Raw genomic sequence first — 13,531 nt, 5'->3', positions numbered from 1 at the left:
CATTAGGAGCGGGAAGTCGGCCTCGTTGAAAACCTTAGCCATATTCGTTTAAAAGAATATGGCTAGGAACGAGGAAAATATGTTTGAATTTTTGGAAATAAGGCTCTAAATAGAGCTATTTCCGATTTGAAAAATATATGTTCACGAAGTATTTTGTGTTATACACAACTTATACAAAATTTTAAAACAAAATAGGTCTTTTAAGAGGTGAAAAATGCAACTTACATGGGAGCCGATGTGTCTACCGTCCGTCCATGATGATAGATAGATAGATAAGATAGATAGATAGATAGATAGATAGATAGATAGATAGATAGATAGATAGATAGATGGATAGATAGATAAAAAGATAGATAGGGAGAGAGTGATATGTTTATGTATATGCGTATATAGATATATGTCTGTGTGTGTGCCTTTTTGTTTGTCCCTTATCGGTACTTTGTTTGTCCCTTATTGGTGTTGGTTTGTTTATGACCACGTAAATTAGCGGTTCCACAAAAGTACCAAGTTTAAGGAAAAAAGTATTGGGGCTGATTAATCCACTAAAAACCCCTTTAATGTGGTGCTCCAGCATAGCCCCAGTGCAAAGACTAAAACAAGGAACAGCTAAAGGATAATGCCCTAAGCAGAAGGTTAATGTGGCAGGTTGCTATTGATTGAAGCACTGCATTACAAGTTCAAACTCAAATATTGCTATTGACTTTGAATTGTACATTTACTCAAAATATGTTTGCATGACATGGCTTAATGTAAATAATTCTGGTAATGGCAGCAGGGTGTGCTAGTGGAGGTGGTAGTGGTAGTGTGTGTGTGTGTGTGTGTGTGTTTGGCAGGGGGCAGGGGGAAGGGGTCTGGTAGTGGTGATGGTGGTCATAAAGAATATAAAAACAAAACAAAACAAAAACAATAATTAATGTATGCAGTGATTTTGTGGTTATGTGTGTGTGTTTGTGTGTGTGTAGGGGAGGGAGCGAGAGAGAAAGAGTGAGAAAGAGAGAGAGAGAGAGAGAGAGAGAGAGAGAGAGAGAGAGAGAGAGAGAGAGAGAGAGAGAGAGAGAGAGAGAGAGAGAGAGAGAGAGAGAGAGAGAGAAAGAAATAGAAAGGGACAGAGAATGAAAGAAATGGACAGACAGACAGAAGGAAAGAGAAAGACAGACAGGAACACACATATACACTCAGAATGAGAGACAAAGAGAGACACACACATACAGAGTGAGAAAGAGGGAGTGAGAGGAAGAGAGGAAGAGAGAGAGAATGCAGGATCATATATGTGTACATACACATATGGTGACTGAGAGAGACACTTATACACACATTTGCAGAAAGACATACACACACAGATGGGCAGAAAGAGATATAAATAAAGCAGGATAGACAGTGAGTCAGAGACAGATAGACAAAGAAGGAGAGTAGGGATGCTGGTGGGTTCATAGGTCAGAGGTATCTATAGTAACCATGTCAACTGAATTTAGATCAATTGTAACAGTATACATTTACCAAGGTAATGGAAACTTATTAAAATACTAACTCTTTCAGTACCACTTGGCCCCTTCTGATGTGAATGTACAGTTGACAGAATAGCTGGGAACATTGAAATGGGGCTCACTAGTACCCACTAACAATTCCCTCAACATATTAATCCTTTGGCATTCAGATAACTCTTTCAAATGTAATGCTTATTTATTCAAATTATTTTGAATTAATCATGCATTATCTCATAGCTTCGAGATTTCGATGATGTGATATAAAAAAAAAAAATTAGAATGACATTGTAGGATAGGTATGAAAGGCTGGATATGGCCAGTTTCAACATGAAAGGGCTGATTGTTGGACTTTTTATTGAACTGTAGCATAACCTTTTTGATACCAACACACTTGAAATTAACACTGTTTCTGTAGTAAAAATTTCCTGTTTCAGAGTTTTTCAAATTAAAATTTTCCACAATATAGCTTCATGATAATTTATGTCCCAAACACAAGCTTAACAAAAACAAGCTCATTTTACTAAATTCTTTAAATTTTAAAAGCTAATTGCAATAAAGGTAGTGTAACACTGTTTTACTATGAATGTAGCCAGGAAAATAGCTAGAAAATTTCTGAAATTTAGAGATAACCCTTTCCATCACATAAATACCACAAGATCTTCGATAGAAATACAGTCACAGTCAGCTATAGTTTCCTCCCCAATATAAAGTTGATCATTTTCAATCACAACATTAAGAACAGCCCCAAAAGATTCTGTAATTTTAGATCTCCGGACAGCTGTCCTTTGAACAATAGATGCCTAGGGGAGAAAAAACAGAATTTGTGTACAAGGCCAGTATCATGGATTTGAACAGAACAACAAAAACTTACATCAGAATGATGGAAAACATCTTCAAAGAAAGATATATGCTGCATTTGACTTTGTTCAAAGATAAAAACAAAAGACATATAACATCTTTATCCAATATAATTCATATAAACTGGAGTACTACAGCTAAGGGCAGCACTTACAGGGGATGAACAGCAAATGCGAGCCATGCATCACTGAAAAACTAAATATCATGACATTAACAATGAACATTTTAAACATTAGGGAGGGAACCTTCTTTCCCTGCATGCACAAGCAACAATTCATACTTCAAACTTACAAGCACGATACCCCACCTACTTCGCCACTACTCCAACCCAGTTAATTTCTTCTCTGTACATCGAATATATGCATTAAATGAATATTATGCATAAAAGACACAAACTTGTGTTGGATTCCCTCATTACACAGATATATCTGCATTGCACATATTCATTACATCACATGATTCACAGAAAAGAAGGCACATATACAGTCTTATGAATTTACACTTCCATGGACCAAGTTTAGCTTCAAAATCTCTGAAACTCCACAGTTATGTGCACATAATGATAAACAATTGAAATGTTTAATGCAGATATGTGTGCATAGATGTGTCTGTGTGCATATGTATGTATGTTGGTAGTGCAATGAAAGCACATGATAAAAATAAGACTACTGAATAATGATAATAATAATAATAATAACCCTTTCTAATATAGGCATAAGACCTCAAATTTGGGGGGAAGGTGGCTTAGCTGATTACATCAACCCCAGTATTCAACTAGTAGTTATTTCATTGAACCCTAGAGATGAAACACAAAGTCACCCTCACTAGAAATTGAACTCAGAACATAAAGACAAATGAAATGTTACTGTCAAGTATTTTGTCCAGCTTGCTAACAATTCTGCTAGCTCCCCAATAATAATGAGTCTTTATTAGTGACAAAGCTCCAAGGTAGTGGATAGTACAAAGATGAAATTAAAAAAAGGAAGAAAATAAGAAATAATAGAGACATCTATGTGGAGATGGTGATGATGGTAGTGATGGTGGTTGAGATGGTAGTGATGGTGCTAATACTGGCAGTGATGTTGGTGGTAAAAGTAGTGGTGGTGGCAGTAGTGATGGTGGTGGTGGTAGTGGTGGTAGTAGTAATTGTGGTAGTGGTGAAGGTAGTATTGGCAAGGAAGAAGCTAGCATCAATGCAAAGCTCTGTGTTTTCTGTATGTATATGTGTGTGCATGCGTGCATGTGTGTGTGTGTGTGTGTGTGGTGTGTGTGGTGTGTGTGTGTGTGTGTGTGTGTGTGTGTGTGTGTGTGTGTGTGTGTGTGTGTGTGTGTGTGTGTGTGTGTGTGTGTGTGTGTGTGTGTGTGCATGCGTGAATATGCTAAATTTTGTATAAAAAATTATCATTTGATTGAAATTTGTCTTTTAGCTGGAGAAGAAAATAACAAAATCCTTGCAACAATTTTCAATGATTCTTAAAGACAAACTACCATACTTTAGATAAATTAAGACTTTAATCTCATAAATAAAAATCAATTTACTTGCTTAATTAGAAGCCTGTTAGAAGGTAAGAAAGGTAACTATGGACATGTTTCAGTCTATTAGATTTCATCAGCTTCAGAAATAATGTACTCAAGCTGGCATGATTGATTGTAAAAGATTTACTAAAAATGATCTAAAGAAAAAAGAGTTACAAATAGTTTGTTTTTGGCCAGTTGGTGTAAGTGTCCCTTTGTGGGACGGGGTTTGACAGGATAGACCCTAAGGTTCTATTTAAACAGGAAATGGAAAGTAAATGAGAAGTTTGACTTTCTGCTGTCATCTTAGCTAAACATGTTTACATTAAATTTGTTAGTTAAACATATCAAGAGCATTGTGTGCGTGTGTCTCTCTGTTTACATACATACCTGCAAATTCTTCCCATCCACCACACACACATGCATAAAATCGTTCAGACATTTTCCCCTCACTCTCGCATACGCACAAACACATAAGACATCATATACACAATGGAACCCAAGCGCATACCAATCCAAAGGATAAACATACTTTAAAGCAGCTGTCCATACCATATATATCAAACTAAATCTTACATACAGGCAATCAAACAGACTGACTTTGGTATTGCAGTACACACTAATATAATACACACACACACACACACACACACACACACACACACACACACACACACACATGTACAAATATAGTCAGATGTACAACACACGTTACTATGAATTTTTGTTTGCATGGCTTTTATCCATTACAGCAAATCCTACAAGTTTATCATCCAAAACAATGGAAGCCTGGAAGAAAGAGCACTCAGTGAAACTGATAGGTTTTAGTTAAATTTGTATAGATTTTATAGATGTAGGCATGGATGGATAAAGCCAGAGATACTTGTGTGGTTCAGAAGTTTGCTTCCCAGTCACATGACTTCAGGTTCAGTCCCACTGTATGGCACCTTGAGCAAGAGTCTTCTATTATAGCCTCTAGTCAACCAGAGCCTCATGAATGGATTTGATAGATGGAAACTGAAAGAAAATCATTGCATGATTGAGTGGGAAAGTGTGAATGTCTCCTAGCTTTGGCATCGCACGATAGTTGCAAATGAGTGTTAGTGTCAAAAATTGGTATCCTTCATTTCCAATGTTTTATGAAAACATGTCTAACCATGGGATAATAATGCAAGAACTGCAATTGTTAGTAATAGAGAGGGTATTTGGCCATAGAGTGCTTACCATCACAAAATTCATCCAACTCATAATGATTGAATGAAAAAGTAGACATTAAAACAATGATGATGATGATGACAGTGACAATGACGATGATGACGACAACAACGATGATGATGATGACGATGACGATGATGGTGTATTTAGCTAGATTGTTTAGAGAATCAGAAAGCAATATAGCTGTTAGAGACAAACAGAGGAAACTGTGTATTATAAGTCAGTGGTTGTAGAGTGTTGATGAATGGATTATAGTGAAAGAGACCAGGGCACACAGCTGGGGAATGCCAGTGTATGTTATATTCACTTCAGATCAGTGCATATTCACAATAAGCACCAATGTATATTAATAACAGGCCAGTGCACACACATGTTGAACATCACTGCACAGTTGGAGCAATGAAATGAAGTAAATAATGAATCACTCTAACTGCATGGCTGCACATACACATGCATATATACAAACACACATATATACATTACAATATACACAGGTACACATGCATATATATATACTGATACATGTATGTACACTTATATATACCAATAAATATATATATATACACATGCATATATACAGATCAGTGATGTGATGGGCAACTATCACTTTGATTTACATTTAACATACCAAAAGTTTAGGGCAGGAACTGTGGTCCATTCCTTAAAATTTTGTTATTCTGTTTTAAATTTTCTTATAATTCTTCATTCTTTCTCTGTCTATTTTTCTGTTTCTGTGCGTTTTTGATTGTCTGCCTGGCTGTCTGTTTATGCATTTTGTTGTAATTGCTGTTCTGTTTGCTGTTATTGTTGTTATTACAGAGATGGATCAGCAGAATTGTTTTAGCATAAAAAAAATGCTTTGCAATATTTGTTCCAGCTTTTTACATTTTGAATCCAAATCCTGTTGAGGTCAAGCTTTCACCCTTTCCAGGGTATCAGCTGAGCAGAGAAGTTGATATAATTGACTAATGCCAAATTTCTGGCCTTGTGCCTTTGAAGCAATTATTCTAGCAGATGAATGGCAAGCTGGTTTTCCTTCCAATTCTATACATTCTGAATACAAATCCTGCTAAGGACAAATTCACTTCTATTCCTTTTGAGGTTGGTAAAATACAGGATGGGCCAAGAGTCGCACACTAAAACATTTGACGTTTTATTTGTATTACATTTATTAATATTATTATTCATTTTGTTCATCATGTACGAGTATGTGTGTATTCATCATTATCTTATTGATTTTCTTCAATTTTAGAAAAACTGAAACACATCTTTGACAATTTCAGAGCATATTGAACTTATTGGTACATGACTTTTGGCCTACTCTGTACAATACCTCTTTAGTTCTGCTAACTCTTTTCGACTTAAAATTGCCAGCTTTGTGCTTCAGTTAATACTAGAGTTATGTTTTAGCAGAGTTGCTAGAAAGGCAGACAAAATGCCTTACAATAAGTGTTCAGTTTCTATGTACCAGAGTTGAAATCTCAGCAAGGCAGTTTGCATTTCCTCATTCAGAAAGTACTAGTCGATTGAATCAACTAACCCCCTCTCACAAATTTCTAATCTTGTTTCCCTGTAAGAATGAAACATCAGAAATTATTATTATTAATTTAGAGAAAGGGTATCTCAAACTGAGCACTTAGGAGTTTAGTAAAATCCATGGTGTTAGAAACATTCTTACACCCATGTGCTCATACACATGTATTCACAGAGTAGGAGGAATAACTAATGTTGTGGTTGCATTTTGTTGGGTGACAAAAAATACCTGGTTAAGCTGTCTGTGATTAAAGAGATTCCAGAGAGGGAGGAGAGGGAGCAGGGTAAGGTTAGGATTCATGATGCCGAGATTTACAGATGCAGTGATGAAAGGTTAATATAGATGATGATGTATTTAGCTGTGGACTAATACAGTCTACTCTGCTACAGATGGGGGGAAAATGAAATTAAAGTGATTAGGACATGGGCAAACAGCATTGAGTCATCCAGATAGTATCTAGAGTAATTTGTAGGCCTGTGGTTAGAAGTAGAATCAATTGTCCACAATTCAGAGTTGTTGGCTACACAGACTACAAATTTGTGTTCTGTGCAGTTGACTTAGATAGTGTCCATAGGCAGAGCCCCAGATACTGGACTCTGAGTGCATCTTTCCCATTGTGTCAAGCTTTCAGAGACCAGGTTAGCAAGTTAGCCCATTGGAAGTTGCTGGGTGCAGTCATCAATAGCCGATGGTGGATAGCCCTCAAAAGGGCTATTAGAGTAGAGGCAGTAGGATTTGGTAAAGAAGTAGAGAAATCTATGATAGAGGGAGACCTGTTTAGGAAGCTAAAAGATATGCTTAGAAGTGGCATAACAACTGCCATGATGGTGGCATGATTGGTTTTTGATCAATTCTTCATGGTCAACCATGAAGGTTGTGTTGACAGAGCTAGGATGTGTGCACTAAGACATGAGGAAAGGAAAGCTGTTTGAAGGGCCCAGGTGGCAGAGGTGTAATGTGGCTATGAATCCACAATTCAGTTTTTGACAGGTCTGAATGTGCGCATGCTACTCGAATCCAAGCAGATGTGTGCAGAATTTCAGCAGCACTTTTCCAAACTGTACAGAGTGCACAGTGAGTCAGAATGGAGGAAGATTTCACCTCCTACCTCAGCAGCATGCCATGCCTTTCGGCCAGGGATGCAGAGTTCTTCAGAATGCTGGTAACAGCTGAAGACATATGGGATGTGAAGACTAACTGCACAACGGAGAAGTCTCTAGGGCTGGATGGTCTGTCCTTTGCACATTATTTTCATATGTCAGACTTGGTTGATGATCTCTTGACAGATGTCTACCGCAACTGGCAGCAGAATGGGGGAACTGGCAGCTCACAGTGCTGTGAGTTGTGGTGTGGTGATGTTTCTGAGAAAGGATCCGGACAAAGGGGACCAAATAAACAATTTTAGGCCCATAGCTCTGTTGAACACAGATTACAAGAGAGTGTCATTTGTCATCAATAACCTGGTCAGTGATGCTCAGATGTGTGCTATCTCAAATCAATCTGTCGATGACAACCTCTATCTCATGAGTTACATCAGAGAGAGGTTGAGTAAGGAACTTGGCATGGATGGGGCTCTGACCAATTTGGTTCCATAAAATACTTTTGATAGGGTAGAACACTAGTTATTGGAGGCTGTCCTCACGGTGGCCAGTTTCATTCCCATTTTCAGAGGCTGGATCGTTGCAATGTACAGTGACATCTATTTGGTGGTCAAAGTAAATGATCACTTATCAGAATCGTTTAATATTGCATGTTTGGTCCATCAAGGATATACACTCTCACTCCTTTTGCACATGCTGGCTCACAAGAGACGAGCAAGAGTGACAACATGCTTGGAGAAACTCTGGACGTCTGGATGGATAAATTAGCTGGTCTTTTCCAGAGAACTTTCAGGCTACAGACTATGGATCATTTCCAGAAATCCCTGGCCTGACAGTGTTACCAAGGAGCTCTGCCAGTTCAGGAAAAGTTCTACAGGTATGGAAGTGCTATCAGATGGACATGTCCGAGATGTGCGTAGAGTGATGAAATCATTCAGCATTCAGCATGTCCAATGTTCAGTCATTGCTGACTTGTGGAACAGCTGTTGGTGCAATCAGGATGAATCTGGTTATCAGTTTAATCTACTGTGAGGATTGCTCTGCTGCCTTCTTTTGGCAAGGAAGAGAAGACAGTTTTTCTGTCTGGTGGATATGGTGAAAGAGGTTGTGTGGTGGACAAGGTGGAAAGGACTGAAGACAGATACTTTCCTCTTCAGTGAAGCCCTCATCGACTTTTTCAAGTTCCATTTGAAAAAAGAAAGTGTGGGTGGAGAGGAAGTACTGCTCCCCACCCCATCCCTAGTATTTTTGTTGAAAGGAGAGTGAATGTAGAAAGGATGGCCCATGTGAATGAGCCTACACTGAACATGCACCTGGAAACTGAAGGGAGTGGAGAGGGGAGTGGTACCTACCTGAGGTGCCCTTGGCATTCAAAGTGTCCAGGATGTGTGGGCTTCCTTGGTTGCCACTGGATGGAGCTTCCCTCCTTTTGGGGAATTTTATTATTTGAATTTTTATTGTTCATTGTTATTCTTTACATGCACTACATGTAAATCTCCACTCTCCTTTGTTTTTGTGTGCAGCCCTTGTGGCCAATAAAGAAAATATTATTGTTGTTGTTGTTATTTCACCAAAGTCAATTTTGCCGTTTATTCTTTTTTTTATCAATAATATAAGTACTTGTTGAACACTGGATCAATGTAGTTAACTAGCCCCCATCCACCAAAATTTCAGGCTTTGTGCCTATAATAGAAACCCTTATTTAAGGCAGTGAGCTGGCAGAATTGTTAGCACACTGGGCAAAATGCTTAGCTGCATTTCCTCCATCTTTACTTTCTGAGTTCAAATTCCGCTGAGATCAACTTTGCTTTTCATCCTTTCAGGGTCAATAAAACAAGTACCAGTTGAGCACTGGCATTGCTTTAATCAACTTACCCCTCCTTCCCAATTTCAGGTCTTTGTACCTATAGCAGAAAAGATTGTTGTTGTTGTTGTTAATAAAAGAAATCATCATCATCATTATTATTATTCATATTATCTCCATTTTTATTGCAGATGGCGTTGGTTCCATAATACATTTTGGTGAGTAAATCTTTTTATTGTGCTTGTGTGTGCATTGTGTGTGTGTGTTTATGCATATAAGTGCGTATGTGTGTGTGTGTGTGTGTGTGTGATCATTTTTGGAATTTATATTCTAATTTATTCTCTTATTTGTTTCTTTTTTCTCCTTTTTTGGTAGTTCTGAATTATTTATGATCATTGTCAGGGGGATAACTATTGCATTATCACCTTTGTTATCATCATCTTCTGTCATTATCATCACTATGATCACCTCAATCAACATACACCATTCTTGCAGTGTTGTGCATCCTCTTCACTCACCTCACTCCTACACTCATCCTCATTGCTATCTTCCATATATATCTAAGTCATTATCATCATCGTTATCATCCGTTAATGTCTGCTTTCCGTGTTGGCAAGGGTTGAGCAGATTGACTGAAGACTGGCAAGCCAATAGGCTGCACCAGGGCATCCAGTCTTCCTAATGCCAACCACTCCAAGTGTGTAGTGGGTGCTTTTTACGTGTCACTAGCATGGGAGCCAGTCAGAGGGTACTGGAATCAACCATGTTTGGATGGTACGTTTTATGTGCAACCGGCACGGAAGCCAGTCACGGGGTACTGGCATCAACCACGTTTGGATGATGCTCTTTACATGCCACTGGCACGAGAGCCAGTCAGGGGGCACTGGCATCAACCACGTTTGCAATCACAGCTATTAAGTGAGCATTATGTTGTCACCTGACCTTCTTGAAATAGCAACTAAATTTTCCTTAGATATTCCACTGGCTAAAAAAAAAATGGAGCCACACTAGACAATGTGGATCTGGTTCCTTGCACATAAGGTAGTAAAAAGACATAGGTCATGGATGGAACGTCTTTGATCTTATTACTACTTATAACCAGGAACTGTACTAATAAGTCATTAGAATGCCTTAAGAAGAAAATGTACAAGTTCTTCAAGAATTATGGCCTAGGGATATCTATAGAGAATGAACACTATGCAGTAAATTATCTAGATGTCAACCTTAATCTTGTCACTAATAAGATCCATCCATTCCATAAGTTGAATGAAAATTTAATGTATATTAGTTCTTTAAGTAACCATCCTAGATCGTTAAAGAAGCTTTAATAGATAATATAGGCAAAAGAATATCTATGCTATCCTCAGATTATGACACTTTTTATAAATATTATAATAAGGCATTAAAAGAAGCAGGATATAACTCTATTATAAAATTCTTTAAATATTACGAACACCTTAATAATATAACAGGTAATCCTAATAAGAATTCTAACAGCAAAAATATGAATAATAATAAAAGACAATATAAGAAACTAAATAAAGATAAAAACAATATAGTTTTTATTAATGATTGCAATAATAATAGTAATACTGATAATGAAAATATGATCAATAGTAAGAAACATAGTAAATTATACAGGCGGAGATATAATACACCTAAGAATAGCACTTTAATACTGACGATTTCTAATAATGGTAATATAAAAAATATAAAAAGTAAAAAGGATATTATATGGTTAATTATTCAGTATGGGGCTCAAGTGATGACTAATATTAAGGAGACACTTAAAATTGTAAAAAATGTCTTTTAATAAAGAGAAAATTTATTCAAATATATTTTCCAATAAAACCATAAGAGTAGGCTACTCAACATTGAGTAATGTAGGTAATACCATTTCCTCAATAAATAAGAAATTAAATAATTATTATAATAGCACAAGAAATAATAGCCCTAGCCATAATGTAACCGATAGTGATGGGAGTCGTAATCAACAGATAGAAAAATGCTCATGTCGTGATAAGACTAAATGTAAGCTCTCTAATAATTGTAATATTGATAATGTAATTTATAAATTGATAAGTTCTAAGAACAATAATAATAAAATTATAAATAAGGTTTATATAGGATCTACAGCCAATGAAATTAAAAAAGAATCTCCCAACACTACTAGACTTTCAAAAATCCTAATTTAAGTAAGTCCACAGGTTTAAGTAAATATATATGGAAATTAAAATCTAGAAAAGGAGATTACACTCTTAGTTGGAGTATAATAGTTAGAGCCCACTCTTAAAATATTGGCGACAAAATGAGGTTATTATGTATAACAGAATTTATGAAACTGATAAAGTCTAGAGATGAATTACTAAACACATACGATGAACGAGGAGGTAAATGAAGACACAAAATTAATTTTACTTTTAATAAAATGAAATACTGACCCCGCCCCTTGAATCTAATAACCATACAATTTTGATTACTGCAGTATTTGAATAGATTATATAAATAATTAAGTAAATAAATTAAATATTACTAAAAATTATATTATAACAAATCATATATAACCCTGAACATAATTAGTTTGAAGATAATAATAGAAGATAATTTAAATTAAACTAATAGTGGCTGTGTGGTAAGTAGCTTGCTTCTCAACCTCATGGTTCTGGGTTCAGTCCCACTGCGTGGCACCTTGGGCAAGTGTCTTCTACTATAGCCTCGGGCCGACCAAAGCCTTGTGAGTGGATTTGGTAGACGGAAACTGAAAGAAGCCCATCGTATATGTATATATATATATATATATATATGTGTGTGTGTGTGTGTGTGTGTGTGTGTGTGTGTGTGTGTGTGTGTGTATTTTTGTGTGTCTCTGTTTGTCCCCCCAACATCACTTGACAACCGATGCTGGTGTGTTTACGTCCCCGTAACTTAGCGGTTCGGCAAAAGAGAACGATGGAATAAGTACTAGGCTTACAAAGAATAAGTCCTGGGGTCGATTCACTCGACTAAAGGTGGTGCTCCAGCATGGCCGCAGTCAAATGACTGAAACAAGTCAAAGAGTAGAAGAGTACGTATAGTGGAATTACCCTGTATGGTAGTAATCACCAATAAATTCCCATAGTGCTCTGCTATCTTCACTTCCTCTAATCGCCATTTTGAAAGACATCTTGATCCATAAAAGGGGGATATGTATCTGCATTTTTAATGTTATTTTTCACATTTAATCACAGACATTTTTATTCTGATGTATATTTTATATCTTATATTTTGTATTTGACATTATATACTTGACTTTATAAGTTCGATATATATAGTGCGCATACTCGACAGAGTGTAAGTACCTTGAGAGAAAAGTTGGACCAAAGAAGCATCAGATGTGGTGTGCAACAGAGACGATTGCGCTGGTATGGTCATGTGGCGAGAATGGATGAGGATAGCTATGTGAAAAAGTGCCACACCCTAGTGGTTGAGGGAACTTGTGGAAGAGGTAGAGCCAGGAAGACCTAGGATGAGGTGGTGAAGCACGACCTTCAAAAACATTTGAGCGAGGTCAATGCCAGTGCCACTGGACTGGCTCCTGTGCAGGTGGCACGTAAAAAACACCATTTTGAGTGTGGCCATTGCCAGTACTGCCTGACTGGCCCTCATACCGGTGGCACGTAAAAGCACCCACTACACTGTCAGAGTGTTTGGCGTTAGGAAGGGCATCCAGCTGTAGAAACTCTGCCAGATCAGATTGGAGCCTGGTGCAGCCTTCTGGTTCGCCAGTTTTCAGTCAAATCATCCAACACATGCTAGCATGGAAGGCGGACGTTAAACGCTGATGATTATGACTAATTCATATTTATAATGTATAATTTATAACTTTTAATTCTTAACTTTATGAAGTCTAATTTTCAATTTTCAATGTTTAATTTAATGTTTAATTTAACGCTTTATTTTAAAGTGGTGTAAAATTAGATTAACAATATTTTGAAAAAGAACCTGAAGATGCATTGGTAGAATTGTAAATCTGATTATTGTA

The 13,531-nt window shown here is 37.0% G+C and overlaps 1 protein-coding gene across 1 annotated transcript in view; it reads left to right on the top strand.

Moving 5' to 3' along the window:
* The window catches only part of LOC106873181 (basic helix-loop-helix ARNT-like protein 1), a 789,862-nt gene that overhangs the window by 121,667 nt on the left and 654,664 nt on the right, over window positions 1–13,531 (top strand). Inside the window, exon 3 of the mRNA XM_052969590.1 lies at window positions 9,702–9,728. The gene's annotated coding sequence lies outside the window, so the exon portion shown is untranslated. The remainder of the gene's footprint in view (window positions 1–9,701; window positions 9,729–13,531) is intronic.

Source organism: Octopus bimaculoides, chromosome 7 (genome assembly GCF_001194135.2).
Source record: "Octopus bimaculoides isolate UCB-OBI-ISO-001 chromosome 7, ASM119413v2, whole genome shotgun sequence".
Taxonomy (NCBI): domain Eukaryota; kingdom Metazoa; phylum Mollusca; class Cephalopoda; order Octopoda; family Octopodidae; genus Octopus; species Octopus bimaculoides.
The sequence above is the reverse complement of the archived record's forward strand: the minus strand, read 5'-3'. Positions and strand labels throughout refer to the sequence as shown.